Source organism: Phacochoerus africanus, chromosome 11 (assembly GCF_016906955.1).
Source record: "Phacochoerus africanus isolate WHEZ1 chromosome 11, ROS_Pafr_v1, whole genome shotgun sequence".
Classification (NCBI taxonomy): domain Eukaryota; kingdom Metazoa; phylum Chordata; class Mammalia; order Artiodactyla; family Suidae; genus Phacochoerus; species Phacochoerus africanus.
In genome coordinates this window covers 52531400-52545382 of record NC_062554.1, presented here as the reverse complement: position 1 = coordinate 52545382, position 13983 = coordinate 52531400, and positions in this window count along the sequence as shown.

Below are 13983 nucleotides of genomic sequence, written 5' to 3'. Positions count from 1 at the left end.
CCATTCTTTATATTTTACAGAATAAAGGACAAGTACACAAAAACCAAGTGGGAAGTAGAGGGGAAAACAAGGCAGGCCAGACCCTGAGCAAGTGCACTAGTTCTAGATTCAGGTCCAGAAATCTCTTCCAGGCCAAAGATCCTTTAGTTGGAGGTGGAGTTAAGCTGACAAAATTGATCAAAGAAGATAACCCATCATACAGAACTTTAAGGGTTAGTAATATTCAGAAAAATAGGGTTCCTTTTGTATAAATGTGTGTAAAATCATAGATTTCCAATAAAAATGTGTTCATTACTGAAATATTATCAGACAATTACATCTCAAAGCTTCTGTTTGCAAGTATTATATAAGTTGTAATTGCATTGGCATCCAGCAACCTGGCTCTAAAATCTCCAGTAGGCTCTATGTGGAAACATTATGTGATCTGGGACTCCTTATTTGACTTCAGGTTTTAGTCAAATAAGGAGCTCTAAAACAACTGGTGAATGTTTCAAAATGTGCCCTGTGAATATTTAACCTGTGTGTGAGGATTGCCTGATTTATGCTGGTAAAGTGATGCTGATGGTGACAAGTAAAACTAGAACAACAAAAAATTATTTGGGAGTTCCTATTATGGTTCAGCAGCAACAAATCTGGCTAGGAACCATGAGGTTCAGGTTTGATCCCTGGCCTTGCTCAGTGGGTTAGGGATGCAGTGTTGCCATGATCTGTGGTGTAGGTCTCAGAGGCAGCTCGGATCTGGCTTGCTGTGGCTGTGGTATAGGCCAGCAGCTGTAGCTCTGATTAGACCCCTAGCCTTGGAACACCCATATGCCATGGGTGAGGCCCTTAAAAAAAAAAATCATTTGTACTCTTTCAAACACTCGGGTATATATTTATTTGTCATTCTGTTGCAGATTCATCAGGGCAGGGAAACCTGCCTACTGGCCCTTAGGCAGAGGTAACAGCCACCAGAGAGGATACACCCCTCTATGTATAAAATAAACAATGAAAACCTACTTGATAGCACAGAGAACTGTATTCAATATCTTGTAATAACCTGTAATGAGAAAGAATCTGAAAAAGGATAAATATGCATATATAGAATGAATCAAATTACTGTACCCCTGAAACATGGTAAATCAACTATACTTCGATTTTTATAAAAGGGATGAAGCTAGGAAATGTCCCCCGCTTCTCTCCCCATCCCCAGCATAAGAATCTTGGTACAGATTGTCGGAGTTTGACGATAGTGAGGAGGGTGTCAATTTAGACTGAACTATTGGTATAAGAGCATGAGCAAGGGTAGTTGGTGACTGAGTAGATGGAGGGGGTGTCCACTTCCACTGTTGGTTGTTAGAGTCCAATCCATGTGAGGCAGGCAAATCATGTGGAGGATAGCAGTGGTAGCCTACTGAAGAGTAATAGAATTTGAGCAGGTGAGTGGTAATCCACAAAAGGATTAGGAGCCTGTGAGTTATGAGGAGGGTATCTGTGCATGGGATGGAAATGGTAGTGATCAGAAGTGGAATGTTGGAGCCCAAGTGGGGTAAGGCGGTGGCAATGGGAGTTTGGTTTTGTGCAGTGGGACTGACAAAATAAGAAATTATTGAAAATAATGTTTTTTTTTTAAAAAAAATATTGTAGTTTTTCACTTTTGTAGAAGGGCTTATAAATATGGAAAGAGAAAATACTAGAATGAATTGCATATGTAAGTGTGTGTTTGTATGTGTGTGAATACACATACATTCTCTGTTTTTGACCATGGAAAGGCCTAGGAGCAGTAATACCCTAATAGCATTGTGCATACCTAATATCCAGATTTTGGTTTCTAAATTTCTTTTACCACTAAATAGAAGTAGGACTCCTTGGAGAGAAAGTACAAAAGGCCTGGAGCCTGGAATATTTGGCTGTGTCAGATTAAGGAAATGTTCTAAAAATACTGGAGAATGTCGGAAACACACAGAATCAAGCTTGAAGGGATGTTCACTGGCCAAATCTGAATAGCAAAATGTCATAGCATCAAAATAGAATCCACCGAATGAAATAGGAATTATGCTATATTTTATATAATCAAGTATATAAAAGGGGAGAAGAGAAAGATTTTCCTTAGTAGAATGTCAGCTAATAAACACATAAGAAGTGTTGGATTGAAAACTTACCAGCTGGTAACAATCGTGGTGAGAGTTAATATAGTTGAGAAATACTAATGGATGCTAAAACTATGTAGTGAAAGTGGAAAAATAAGGATTGTTCATACAGTCTCAAAAGAATTTTCCTACCAATAGTTATTAAATACAAAGGGAAAATGAGTAACTTTATAAAACAGAAATAATTTTAATTACCATCAGTTAACATCACTGGTAATGGGATGAAACAAAATCATGTAGCATACATGAGGAAAATACATCATCACTTCTGTGATAATCCTGCCAGAGCCTTATAATGCAAATCTAATCATGAATAATCATTGGACCATCCTAATTTGAGGAACAGTATACAAAATACTAGCATATACTTGTTAAGGCCACGTGTCAAGGCCATGAAAATAAAAGACTGTGGACTTATTCCAGATTAGAAGAAACTAAAGAGACATGGCAGTTAAATGCAATATTATTACCCTGGATTGAATTCTTTGCAATATAGGATATTATTGGGAAATCGATGACACTTGAATTGAGGTCTGTGATTTCATAATAGAATAATGTATCAATGCTAATTTCCAGATTGTGGTTGTTGTAGAGTAGCTATGTGGGCAAATGTCCTTGTTTTTAGTAAAAATGCCCCAAGGAATTCAGGGATAATGAGGATTGTGTCATCAAATGGTTCAGAAAAAAAAAAAAAAGTGTTCCTTATAGTATTTAAAAAAGGGAGGGGGGCTTAAACCAAACTAACATCAATCTAAATTGTGATTTAATCTAGAGTTTGGTCCTGTTAAAAACAATTTTTTGTTGTTGTTTTGCCTTTTCTATAGGCCTCTCCCATGGCATGTGGAGGTTCCCAGGCTAGGGGTCTAATCGGAGCTGTAGCCACCGGCCTACGCCAGAGTCACAGTAACTTGGGATCTGAGCAGTGTCTGCGACCTACACCACAGCTCACAGCGACTCCAGATCCTTATCCTACTGAGCAAGGCCAGGGATCGAACCCGCAACCTCATAGTTCCTAGTCGGATTCGTTAACCACTGCGCCACGATGGGAACTCCTTAAATACAATTTGAGAAAAGAAAAAAAAAAAAAGAAAACATATAAAGAAGTTCAGGAGATGGCTAGCAGACAAAAAAGTTACAATGAGGGGTATTCAAGAAAGTGCTATAGAAACATTTCAGAAATGAATGTTGAATTTTTGGCTCCTGGTTAGGATGTGGAGAGTTATTAGAAACAATGTATCTCTCTGTGACAAATATAAAAAATGGTTAAAATAATAAAAAGATAAATATATATTTTTTTAAATACTGGAGATTTGTGGATTCAAACTAAAAAGAAACTCAGTTCCAGAAAGGAATGAGCCCTTTTGAGGTGGGCGGAGACCAGAAGAAAATTTCTTCCCTGGAAACACCTGCCATGCCTTTTTTCAGTGACTAGGGGAACTGGCTTGGCATAGACAGAATGGCTTTGAATAGGAAAAGCCCAACATAAACAGCCTCTTGGGCAGATATGATGGTTTGGAATCTGTGAATCTCAAAATGTAGTTCTACTCCCTGTTCACTGAATATTTCCCAATGAATATTCACTAAGTGTATGAGAGTGGATTGGCACTTGGCTAGATGAACAGAATACACAGAGAAATATCTGTAGTTGCAAAGTTCTAATATTTCAAATTTCTGCTAGTTGCTAGGTGAAAGGGGTTATGTTATACATAAAGAGAGAACAGATCCATTCCCCCAAGGCATTTGAAGTAAACAAAACCAATGAAAATGGAAAGTGGAATGCTGGAGCCCAAGTTGGGTAAGGTGGTGGCAATGTGAGTCACTATGCAAATAAGAACTCTTGGGAGCTTATGCGTGGGTTATCTCTGAGGTTCCCCCAATGTTTATCTGCACTCTTTTGCTGCATTGTATGCTTTGCCTTTAAATAAAAGCTGTACTCAGTATGTTATTTTTTAATTTTTAAATTAAAGTTGATTTACTGTGTTGTTCCTATTTCTGCTGTACAGTGAAGTGGCCCAGTCATACGTATATATACATTCTTTTTCTCATATCATCCCCTCTCATGTTCCATCCCAAGAGACTGCACACAGTTACCTGTTGCTGTACAGCAGGACCTCATTGCTTATCCATTCTAAATGTAATAGTTTGCATCTACCAATATCATACTCCCTGTCTATTCCACTCCCTTCCCCTTCCTCTTGGCAAGCACAAGTCTGTTCTCCATGTCTGTGAGTCTGTTTCTGTTCTGTAGATAGGTGTTCATTTGTGCCACATTTTAGATTCCACATGTAAATAATATGTTTGTCTTTTGCTTTCTGACTTCACTTAGTATGAGAATCTCTAGTTGCAACCATGTTGCTGCAAATGTCATTATTTTGTTCTTTTTTGTGGCTAAGTAGTATGCAATTGTGTATATGTAACACATCTTCATAACCTATTCATCTGTTGATGGACATTTAGGTGGTTTCCATGTCTTGGCTATTGTGAATAGTCCTGCTATGTGTCTGCTGGCCATCCATAGGTCTTTGGAGAAATGTTTATTTAGGTCTTCTGCCCATTTTTTGATTGGGTTTTTGTTTGTCATTGTTGAGTTGTGTGAGTTGTTTTATATTTCTCATAAATTAAGTCCTTGTCAGTTGCATCATTTGTAGGTTTTTTTTTTTTTATGGTTTGTTTCCTTTGCTGTGCAAAAGTTTGTGAGTTTGATCAGGTCCCCTTTGTTTGGTTTTATTTCTATTGTCTTGGGAGACTGACCTAAGAAAACATTTGTATGGTTGATGTCAGAGAATGTTTTGCCTATGTTCCCTTCTAGGGGTTTGATGGTGTCTTATGTTTAAGTCTTTAAGCCATTTTGAGTTTATTTTTGTGCATGGTATGAAGGTGTGTTCTAGTTTCATTGATTTAGCTGCAGCTGTCCAGTTTTCCCAGCACCACTTCCTGTCTTTTTCCCATTTTATATTCTTGCCTCCTCTGTTGAAGATTAATTGACCTTAATGTCTGGGTTTATTTATGTTCCATTGATCTGTATGTCTGTTTTGGTACCAGTACTACACTGTCTTGATTACTATAGCTTTATAATATTGTCTGAAGTCTGGGAGAGTTATACCTCCTGCTTCCCCCACCCCCCACCCCCCAGGATTGCTTTGGCAATTCGGGGTCTTTTATGGTTCCATATAAATTTGTGGATTATTTATTCTAATTCTGTAAAAAATGTCATGGGTAATTTGATATGGATTACAGTAAATCTGTAGACTGCTTTGGTTAGTATGGCCATTTTAATGATATTAATTTTCCCAATCAGGAGCATTGGATATCTTTCCATTTCTTTGAATCCTCTTTAATTTCTTTGATTAATGTTTTATAGTTCTCAGCATATAAGTTTTTCACCTCCTTGGTCAGGTTTATTCCTAGGTATTTAATTTGGGGGGGTGTGATTTTAAAAGGTATTGATTTTTTCTATTTCTTTTCTTTTTTTTTTTTTTTGTCTTTTTTTTGGCTATTTCTTGGGCCGCTCCCACGGAATATGGAGGTTCCCAGGCTAGGGGTCTAATCGGAGCTGTAGCCACCCGCCTACGCCAGAGCCACAGCAACACAGGATCCAAGCCGCGTCTGCAACTTACACCACAGCTCACGGCAACGCCGGATCATTAACCCACTGAGCAAGGGCAGGGACCGAACCGCAACCTCATGGTTCCTAGTCGGATTCGTTAACCACTGCACCACGACGGGAACTCCCTCTATTTCTTTTCTAATATTTCATTATTAGGATACAAAAATGCAACTGATTTTTGAACATTAATCTTATATCCTGCTACTTTGCTAAATCCATTGATCAGGCCAAGCAGTTTTTGTGTGGAGTCCTTAGGGTTTTCTATATATAGTATGATGTTATCTGCATATAGTGACAGTTTTACCTCTTCTCATCCAATTTGCATAGCTTTTATTTCTTTTGTTTGCCTGATTGCCATGGCTAGACCTTCAACACTATGTTGATTAAAAGTGATGAGAATGGGCATCTTTGTCTTGTTTCAGATTTTAGCTGGAAGGCTTTCAGCTTTTCTCCATTGAGTGTTATATTGTCTATGGGTTTGTCATAAATGGCTTTTATTATGTTAAGGTGTGTTCCCTCTACACACTTTGGTAAGTTTTTGTCATGAATAGATGTTGGATTTTGTCAATTGTGTTTTCTGCATCTATTGAGATGGTCATGTGGTTTTTGACTTTCGTTAATGTGTTGTATTAAATTGATTGATTTGCAGATGTTGAACCATCCTTGAACTTGGGATGAATCCTACTTGGTCGCAGTGTATGATCTTTTTTATGTGTTGTTTTGGGTGGCTATTTTCTATTTATCAACAATCTTGGCCTATAATTTTCTTTTTGTAGTATCTTTGTCTGGTTTTGGTATTAGGGTGATGGTGGCTTCATAAAATGTTTTTGGGAGTGTTCCTTCTTCCTCATTCTTTTGGAAAAGTTTAGGAAGGATGGGTATAAGTTCTTGATACGTTTGGTAGAATTCGCCTGTGAAGCCATCTGGTCCTGGACTTTTGTTTATAAGGAGTGTTTTTATTAAATATTCAATTTCATATCTAGTGACTGGTCTGTTCAGATTATTTACTTTTTCTTGATTCAGTTTTGGTGGGCTGTATGTCTCTAGAAAGTTGTCCATTTCTTCTAGGTTGTTAAATTTGTTGGTGTATAATTGTTCATAGTATTCTCTAATGGTTTTTTGTATTTCTGCAGTATCAGTCGAGATTTCTCCTTTTTAATTTCTTATTTTATTTGGATTCTCTCTTCTTGGTGAGTCTGGCCAGAGGTTTGTCAATTTTGTTTACCCTTTCAAAGAACCAGCTCTTTGATTTTTTTTCTGTTTTTTAATCTCTATTTTATTGGTTTCCTCTGATCTTTATGATTTCCTTTCTTTTGCTGACTTTTGGTTTGTTTATTTTTCTTTTTCTAATTCTTTCAGATGGTAGGTTAGGTTGTTGATTTGAGATTTTTCTTCTGTTTTGAGGAAGGCCTGTATTGCTGTGAACTTAACCTCTAAGAACTGTTTTTGCAGCATCCCATAGATTTTGAATGGTTGTGTTACTCAGTATGTTCTATGAGTAATTATGCTCCATTAAGAATAAGTATGTTCTAAGAAGTCTGGTGAGTCCTTTCAACTATCTAAACTTGGGGAATCTTTGTAAAACCTCAAAGAATACTCAATAAATTCCAAGAAATGGAAATAATATAAGCAATATTCATTTACCACATGTAGTAAACTAGAAGCTAAACAAAACCAGAAAGATACCACAACTAGGAAATACTAGAAACATGTTATTAAGCAACTCTTATGTCAAAAGGGAAATCCAAAATTTAAAAAATGCAAATTTTTTTTTTAAGGCCACACCAATAACATATGGAATTTCCTGGGCCAATGATGGAATCTGAGCTGCTGTTGCATTTGGATTCTTAACCCACTGCCCCACAGTGAGAACTCTACAAAAACTTGGAATTTCTTAACAGCAAGCTTGAAAAACATGACATGTCAGAAAACTATGGAATACAGCAAAAGCATTTACCAGAGGAAAAATCAAACATTAAATACACATAAAAATGAAAAAAGAAAATAAATAAATTAAGCACTCAACCCAAAATAACAGAACAGGAAAAACAAAGTAAACAGGGGAAAGGAAAGGACTAGTAATAAATGCAGAAATCTAAGAGGTTGGGTTTCAGTTTTGTATGGCTGTGTTACTTTTTTTAATTGTGTACCATACACTTAGTAGCTTAAAAACACACACATTTCTTTTTTTTTTTTTTTGGCTTTTTTGGCTTTTTGCTATTTCTTGGGCCGCTCCCGTGGCATGTGGAGGTTCCCAGGCTAGGGGTTGAATCGGAGCTGTAGCCACCCGCCTACGCCAGAGCCACAGCAATGCTGGATCCGAGCCATGTCTGCAACCTACACCACAGCTCACGGCAACGCCGGATCGTTAACCCACTGAGCAAGGGCAGGGACCGAACCCGCAACCTCATGGTTCCTAGTCAGATTCGTTAACCACTGCACCACGATGGGAACTCCCACACACATTTCTTATCTCACAGTTTATAGAGGTCAGAAATCCAGGCACAACTTAGCTGGGTTCTCAGCTCATAATCTTTCACGGCCGCAGTCAAATGTAGGCCAGGCCATGTTCTCATATGAAGACCTTATTGAGGAAGACTCTACTTCCAAGCACCCAACGGTTGTTGATAGACTTAATCTCATTGCAGTGTAAGACTGCGGTCCCTACTTTATTTCTGACTATTAGCTAGGGCCTCATTCGATTTATAGGGGCCATCCACAATGCCCTGCCATGTGGCCATCCACACTGGCAATTCACAACATCACTGCTTCTTCAAGGCCAGTGGGAGAATCTCTCTAGTCTGCAAAGATTGAGTTTCATACAATGCAACATCATAGTATGAGTGACATCCCATCGCCTTTGCTATATTCTGTTGGTTAGAATCAAGTCACAGATTCTGTCCACACACTGTGGAGTGGTTACCCAAGAATGTGACTCATTAGGTGTATCCCATACCTTAAGATATGTCTGCCGCAGGTGGAAAATAGAAAAAAATATAACTAATGAATTAAAATAGGGAATCACAGGTTAACGGATTTTTAAAAAAAGACCTCACAAATATAAAAAATTAGATATTGCAAAGTATAAATAAACATCTAAAATGAAGAAATTTTTTAAAATATTTGCTTTAAGTTTCAAAACTATGTAATTCTACACAAATGAATATAAGCAAAGACTTGAAATAGGTAATTTTTGAGGAAAATAGAATTTTTATTCAAACTGACCTAAGCAGTGTTAGAAAGTCTACAGAAACTGATTTATATCAAAGAAATAGAGAAAATTATAAAAGAGCTCCCATCAACTTCCAAAGAAGCATTAGACTTGTACAGTTTCACAGAAAAATTCCAAAAACCTTTTAAAGATTAAATGATCCTTATGCTACTTACACTATTTTGTACTGTAGGCAAGCAAAGGAAACTTTTATTGTTTTTAAGCAAAGTAATATTAATATCTAAATCCATTTGAATATATAATATAGAATAGTTATAAAAATCTCACTTATGAAAACATCAATTCAAAAATCTTTAACAAAATATAAGAAGATTTCAAAAGCTGATGAACAAATAATATATAATGTATCATTTAGGGTTTTTTTCTTTTTTTTTTTTTTCTTTTGAGTAACAAACCATTTGAAAACAACCTTCTTGGAGTTCCCGTCGTGGTGCAGTGGTTAACGAATCCGACTAGGACCCATGAGGTTGCGGGTTTGATCCCTGCCCTTGCTCAGTGGGTTAATGATCCGGCATTGCTGTGAGCTGTGGTGTAGGTCGCAGACGCGGCTCGGATCCTGCGTTGCTGTGGCTGTGGTATAGGCTGGTGGCTACAGCTCTGATTAGACCCCTAGCCTGGGAAACTCCATATGCCACGGGAGCGGCCCAAGAAATGGCAAAAAGACAAAAAACTATACTTAATTAACTATACTTCAATAAAACTTAAAAAAAAAAAAACCCTCAGTGGCTTAAAATAATAACAGTTATTTCCTGTGTTTGAAAAATTCAGATGATTTAGAGGTGCTTGGCTGGGCAGCTCTGATAATCTCAGCCAAACCTACTCACACCTCTAAGAGCAGCTGGATATTGGTTGATGTAGGCTGGTCTTAGCTAGGGTGACTCATCTGCTCTGTATGCTTATCCTCTCCTGGGACTAATGCACTAGCTTAGACATGTCTTATTCATGGCAAAAGCAGAAGCACAATAGAACAAGAACCAAGCCCATTTTAAAACTCTGAATACATTAAGTTGGCTAATAGCACAATGGCCAAAGCAAGTCACATGACCAAGCCTAAAATTGGGAGATTGAGCAGGTTATCCCACCTCACAATGGGAGGACAATGCAAAAGTATAGGTCAAAGAATGTAGACAAAAGGAAGGGTGAATAATCGGGGCAAATGATGCAGTATACTGTACCTTATGGCTGAATCTTATTCTAGCGATGCCGACTGAATGTTAAAAATATAGATTAATATAATAACAGAAAAATCAGATGATCATCCCCAAAGAAAACAAAAAGTCATTTGACAAAATTTAACACCTGTTTATATGAAAAGGCCCCCCAATAAAGGGGGAATTGATGAATATGTCTTCAACATGATAAAATGATGTCCACCTCAGTCCCCAAACCACTATTTTATGTAATGGGGAAACTTTAGATGGTTTCATGCTAAAATAAGGAATAAGACAAAGGCAACTAATTAATATAATATTAGAAGTTTAGCCAATGCAATTAGACATAGAAAGCAATTAGAGGGCTTAGAATTTGAAAGGAGGAGGCAGAACTTTTATTTTTCAAATGAAAGAGTATTTATCTGGTGAAGCCAAAAGAATCAATAGAAAAAACAAGATATAAAGAGAATTTATTAAAGTACTAGGACTTTATTATTAGCCTTTGTGTCTATCATAACAACTTAGACTTTGTAAAACAGAATCTTGTACACAATAGAAAATATCCATATAAAGAAAATTATAAACCCCCACTGAAAGATACAATAGTGGGCTTGAAAAAATACCAGTAAAAGCATACCATCACTTTTTGTTTGTTTGTTTTTTGCCACCCTGCAGCGTATGGGGTTCGGGGGCAAGGGATCAGATCAAAGCTGCAATTGCCAACTATACCACAGCCAGATCTTTAATCCACTGAGTGGGGCTGGAAATTGAACCTGCGTCCTAATGCTCCCAAGACATTGCCGTTCCCTTTGCACCACAGCGGGAACTCCCATACTATTACTTTTTACCCTAGAGTTAGACAAGTTGAATAAAAAGATCAATGGGAAGGATAAACAAACAAGAAATGCCAAGGAAATGTTAAAGAAGAGAATGAAGGAGGGCAAACTGTTCCAAATATTGAAATCAACTATAAAGCCTCTATAATTAAAACATTAACGCTTCCTCTATTTCTTCCTATGTTATAACCCTCAAATATAACTAACAGTTCCAAATTCTATCACCATATATCTGTTTTACTTGTTTGTGTGTGTGTGTGTGTGTGTGTGTGTGTGTTTTCTGGACACATCAGTGGCATATGGAAGTTCCCATTCCTGGGCCAGGGATGGAATCTGAGCCACAGCTGTGATCTTTGCCACCCCTGTGGCAATGCTGGATCCTTAACTCACTGCACCACAGTGCGAATTCCTGTCTTACTTCTTTTTGTTTGTTCATTTGGTTTTTGGTTTTTTTAAAGTTGGTTCACTTACTTTTTATTTATTTATTTTGTTAAAGTATAGTTGATTTACAATGTTGTGCCAGTTTCTGCTGTATAGCAAAGTGACCTCATCATACATGTATAAATATACATTCCCTTTCTCATCTCCCATCATGGTCTATCCTAAGAGATTCGATATAGTTCCCCGTGCTATACAGTAGGACCTCATTGCTTATCCATTCTAAATGTAATAATTTATATCTACTAACCCCAAATTCCCTCTCCATCCCACTCCCTCCCTCCACCTCTTGGCAACCACAAATCTGTTAGCATCTTTTTATTTCACCTTGAATAACTCCTTTTAGCATCTCTTACAAGGCAGGTCTAGTGATGAATCCCCACAGCTTTTTTTGTTTTGTTTTGTTTTGCTCTTTAGGGCCACACTCACAGCATATGGAGGTTCCCAGGCTAGGGGTCTAATCAGGTCTAATCGAAGCTACAGCTGCCGGCCTACACCACAGCTCACAGCAATGCCAGATCCTTATCCCACTGATCGAGACCAGGGATCAAACCTGCAACCTCATGGCTCCTAATCAGATTCGTTTCTGCTGTGCAACAATGGGAATTCCCCCTTAGCTTTTATTTGTCTCAGAATGCTGTAAGAATTTTATGTTCTGGATACAAGTTCTTTGTAAGCTATCAGTGTTGGAAATATATTTTCCAAGTCTTTAACTGGTCTTTTCCCTCTCTTGATGCATTTTGATGAACAAACATTGTTACTTTTAATAAAATCTAACTTGGCAATTTTTAAAAAAATAGTTTTGTTGTTTAAGTGTTTTTTTTGTTTTTTGTTTTTTTGGTTTTTTTTTTTTTTTGGCTTTTTGGCTTTTTGCTATTTCTTTGGGCCGCTCCTGCAGCATATGGAGGTTCCCCGGCTAGGGGTCTAATCGGAGCTGTAGCCGCCAGCCTATGCCAGAGCCACAGCAACGCTGGATGTGAGCCACGTCTGCAACCTACACCACAGCTCACGGCAACGCCGGATCGTTAACCCACTGAGCAAGGGCAGGGACCGAACCCGCAACCTCATGGTTCCTAATCGGATTCATTAACCTCTTCACCACGACGGGAACTCCTGTTTAAGTGATTTTTAAGTAACCTTTGCCTATTCCAAAGTGATAGATGCATGCTATGCTTTTTTCTAGAAGTTTTATTGTTTTACTTTTCACATTAAATCTACAATCCAGGGAGTTCCTGTTGTGGCTCAGCAGGTTACAAACCCGACTAGTGTACATGAGGATGCAGGTTTGATTCCTGGGTTCGATTCCTGGCTCAGTGGGTTAAGGATCCAGCATTGCCATGAGCTGTGGTGTAGGTCACAGATACAGCTCAGATCCCACATTGCTGTGGCTATGGCATAGGCTAGCAGTTGCAGCTTCAATTCAACCCCTAGCCTGGGAACTTAAATATGCCACAAGTGCAGCCCTAAAAAAAGCAAAAAAAAAAAAAATCCCCTATAATCCAGTTTGAATTTGTTTTTTGTGTATGTTGTGAGATAGAAGTAATGCATGGAAAATTTGAGTAGAAAATCCCAAATTAGTGTTATGTGTTAATGGAAATTCAGTGTGCTATTAAAAAGGTATCTCAAATTAGTTGAGAAAAAAATATAAACTTTAAGTAAATATTGGGCTAGTTGGATAGCCATATAAAAATAGATTAAATTTGATCAATTTCTTACAAGGATAAATTCCAAATGGAAAATAAAAATGTTAATTTAAATCCATGAAAGTATTAAAAGGAAACATTGGTGAATTATTTTCTAAACTGGAGCATAAAAAGTGACTGAATTCCATTAGTGATCAGGAAAGTGTAAGATAACTTTTATGACGTGCACAAATTAAAATTTAAATGACTGATAATAATTGGTGATAGGTCAAAAAAAATTGGTGATGGGAATTATGTGGAGTAACTGAAATTCTCATACAGTAATGGTAGGATTATATATTGGTTCTACCATTTTGCCAACTATTTGGCAGTTTCTTTAAAAGTTATTCATATGCCTACCCTATGACTCATATACTTTACTTTTACCTACTCAAGAGAAATGAGTGTGTATGTCTATCAAAATTCTTATATAAGAATGTCCATAGCAACCTTAATCACAATAGCCCAAAGCTGGAAACAACTCAATGTCCATCAATAAGAGAATTAATTTAACAAATTATACTGTATGTATATAATGGAAAAAAAGAACAAACTTTTGGTATAAGTAAAAACATGCATAAATCTTAAAAATACTATAGTGAGTGGTAGAAACCAGACTCGAGACAGTACTTTCTATATAACGTCCTTCATAAGTTCATGAATAAGTAAAATTAGTCTATAGTGATAGAAGTTAGAATAATACTTTTGGCATTGGATTGTTACCTGAAGAAACTTACTGAGGTGATGAAGATGTTCTGTATTTTAATTGGGATGGTGGTTATTTAGGTTTGTATGTTTATCAAATCACATCAAACTGTATACTTAAAACATGTGCATTTTATTATATATGAATTATACTTCAATTAAGATAAATATATTTTAATTCATAATGAATAACAGATCTAGTT